This window comes from Herpailurus yagouaroundi, unplaced genomic scaffold, assembly GCF_014898765.1.
Source record: "Herpailurus yagouaroundi ecotype Mexico unplaced genomic scaffold, PumYag 250, whole genome shotgun sequence".
NCBI lineage: Eukaryota > Metazoa > Chordata > Mammalia > Carnivora > Felidae > Herpailurus > Herpailurus yagouaroundi.
Genome location: NW_024412467.1, coordinates 4,629,813 through 4,633,505, shown reverse-complemented (window position 1 = coordinate 4,633,505; position 3,693 = coordinate 4,629,813). Strand labels below are relative to the sequence as shown.

At 36.6% G+C, this 3,693-nt stretch overlaps 1 pseudogene; it reads right to left on the bottom strand.

The window, feature by feature from the left end:
* Window positions 1–1,685: 1,685 nt before the first annotated feature.
* On the bottom strand, window positions 1,686–2,248 carry LOC121020636 (10 kDa heat shock protein, mitochondrial-like; annotated as a pseudogene).
* Between the last annotated feature and the right edge of the window lie 1,445 nt (window positions 2,249–3,693).

Genomic DNA, 3,693 nt, shown 5'->3' with positions numbered 1-3,693 from the left:
ATTCCAATTTGGATGCCTTTTGTTTCTTCTTACTGTCTGATTGTTGTGGCTAGGGCTTTCAATTCTGTGATGACTAACAGCAGAGAGAGTGGACATTCTTGTCTTGTTTCTGATTTTAAGGGGAAAGCTCTCACGTTTTCAACATTGAGTATGACGTTAGCTGTTCATTTATCAAATATGGCCTTTATTATGTTGAGGTATGTTCCCTCTAAACCACTTTTTTTGAGGGTTTTTTTAAAAATCAGGAATGGATATAGAATTTTATCAAATGCTTTTTCTGCATCTATTGAGATGATGTTATAGTTTTTATCCTTCATTTTGTTCATGCGTCATATCACATTGATTTGTGGATATTGAACCATTCTTGAATCTCTGTAATAAATCCCATTTGGTTGTGGTAAATGATCCCTTTAATGTACTGTTGAATTTGGTCTGTTAATATTTTATTGAGGATTGTTACATCAGTGTTCATCAGGGATATTGGTCTGTAATGTTCTTATTTCTTTTTTTTTTTTTTTTTTGTAGTGTCTTTGGTTTTGGTATCAGGGTAATGCTGGCCTTGTAGAATGAATTTGAAGAATTCAAATGAATGAATCCCTTCCTCTTCTGTTTTTTAGAGTAGTTTGAGAAGGGTAAGTATTAACTCTTATATGTTTGGTAGGATTCACCTGTGAAGCTTTGTGATCCTGGACTTTTTTTGTTTGCTTGCTGATTTTTCATTATTGACTTAATTTTGTTACTGGTAATCAGAATGTCATATTTTCTGTTTCTTCCAGATTTAGTCTTAGAAGATTGTATTTTTCTACCAATTTATCCATTTCTTCTAAGTTGTTCAATTTGTTGGCATATAATGTTTCACTATAGTCTCTTATAATCCTTTGTATTTCTGTGGTATTGCTTATAACTTCTCTTCTTTCATTTCTTATTTGAGTCCTCTCAGGTTTTTTGTTTTTTTGTTTTTGTTTTTGTTTTTATTTTGTTGTTGTTGTTATTGTTTGGATGAGTTTGGCTAAAGGTTTATCAATTTTGTTTATTTTTTCAAAGAATTAGCTCTTAGTTTTTTCATTGATCTTTTCTATTACCTTTTTAGTCTGTTTCATTTATTTCTGCTCCAATCTTGGTCATCTCCTTCTTTCTACTAACTTTGGGCTTTGTTTGTGCTTTTTCCTAGTTCCTTAGGCATAGGGTTTGTTGGTTTGATTGTTTATCTGAGATTTTTCTTGCTTCTTGAGATATGCCTCTGTTACTATAAACTTTCCTCTTAGAACAGCATTAGCTATATCCCAAAGATTTGGAAACATTGTGTTTCCATTTTCATTTATCTTCAGGTATTTTTTTTAATTCCCTCTTTGATTTATTCATTGACCCACTGGTATGTATGTATGCATGTATGTATGTATTTCTTTATTCATTTATGATACCATTAGTTTATTATAAAAGAAATACATGAGGGGCACCTAGGTGGCTCAGTTGGTTAAGCGTCCGACTTCAGCTCAGGTCATGATCTCACAGTCCATGAGTTTGAGCCCCGCGTTGGGCTCTGTGCTGACAGCTCAGAGCCTGGTGCCTGCTTCAGGTTCTGTGTCTCCCTCTCTCTCTGCCCCTCCCCTGCTTATGCTCTGTCTCTCTCTGTCTCAAAAATAAATAAAAACATTAAAAAAAATAAAAAGAAATACATGAAAATTATTTACATTATGAAAGATTTCACAGCTCCACTGCAATGGGCATCTTCACATGATGCCATTTCAGTAATGATTTATTTCAGTCTACATACTTTCTGAGAATGTCACCATCTCTAAATAAGAAATAATCCTCATCATCTAGAACTACTTTGGTGCCTCCATATTCTGGGAGAAGAACTCAAATTCCAACTTTCACACTAACTGGGTGAATCTCTCCACCCTTTCCTTTAGAGCCTGATCCAACAGCTACTGTGTCTGGTTGCACTAGTTTCTTGGGGATTTTTTGGAAGCATAATGCCTCCTTTGGTTACAGTTTGGCTGCACTCCTTTCAACTAAAACTCAGTCAAATAGGGGAAGAAACTTTCTAAATGTCTGTCCTGCCATGACTCCGGCCACCATGACTTGGTTCTGGAGCTGCCACCACTGCAAGGATACCATTAGTCCAACCCACGGGCCACATGACCTGACCCACTGGATTTTAGTAGCATGTTGTTTAGTGTCCATGTGTTCATGTTCTTTTTCCAGATTTTTCCTTATAATTGACTTCTGGCTGCATTCTGTGGTGGTCAGAAAAGATGCTTACTATGATTTCAGTCTTCTTAAATTTATTGAGACATTTTTTGTGGCCTAACATGTGAGCTATCCTGTAGACCATTCCATGTGCATTTGAAAAAAAATGTTTATTCTGCTGTTTTGAGATGGAATGTTCTGTATATGTCTGTTAAGCCCATCTAGTCCAGTGCGTGTCATTCAAAGCCACTGTTTCCTTATTGGTTTTCTGTCTGGATGATCTATCCATTGATATACGTGGCATATTAAAGTCCTCTACTATTATTGTATTATTGTCAATTTTTTCCTTTTGTCTGTTAATATTTGCTTTATATATTTAGGTGTTCCTCTGTTTGTTGCAGAGATATTTTACAATTATTATATCCTCTTGTTGGATTCATCCCTTTATCATTATGTAATGCCCTTCTTTGTCTCTTATTACAGTCTTTGTTTTAAAGTCTGTTTTGTCTGGTGTAAGTATTGCTACCCTGGCTTTTTGTTATTGTTTTACTTCCATTTGCATGAATTATCTTTTTTCCATCCATCACTTTCAGTTTGTATGTGTTTAGGTCTGCATTGAGGTTCTTGTGGGCAGGTGAGAGACAGACGTAATTGTGTTGTTGTTGTTGTTTAAAGTTTATTTACTTACATTGAGAGAGAGAGAGAGAGAGAGAGAGAGAGAGAGAGACAGCCTGAGTAGGGGAGGGGCAGCAAGAGGGAGAGAATCCTAAGCAGGCTCTACACCATCAGCATAGAGCCTGCTATGGGCCTCAAACTCACAAACCATGACATCATGACCTGAGGTGAAATCAGGAGTCAGACAGTTAAGCAACTGCACCACCTGCACACCCCTGTTGCTGTTGTTAATGCCATCATTCTATGTCTCTTGATTGGAATATTTAGTCTATTTACATTTAAAATAATCATTGGTAGGTATGTGCTTATTTCCATTTTGTTAATTGTTTTCTGGTTGTTTTTCAATGCCTCTCTATTCCTTTATTTTGCTCTCTTCCCTTGTGATTTATGACTTTATTTACTGTCATGCTGGGATTCGTGTGTGTGTGTGTGTGTGTGTGTGTGTGTGTGTGTGTGTGTGTGTATCATAGGTTTTTGGTTTGTGGTTACCATGAGGTTCATAAATAACATCCTATGTAAATAACAGTCTATATTAAGCTGTTGGTCACTTACATACAAACACATTTTTTTAAGTTTGGTTGTTTTTATTTATCTTGAGAAAGAGCATGAGCAGGGAGGGGCAGAGAGAGAGAGAGGGAGAGAGAATCCCAAGCAGGCTCTGCACTGTCTGTGCAAGGAGCCCAAAGTGGGGCTCAAACACACGAACTGTGAGATCATGACCTGAGCCAAAATCAAGAGTTGGACACTCGGCTGACTGAGCCATCCAGGTGCCCAGCAAACACATTCTAAAAGCACTATATTTTTATTCGTGCTTCCACATTTATA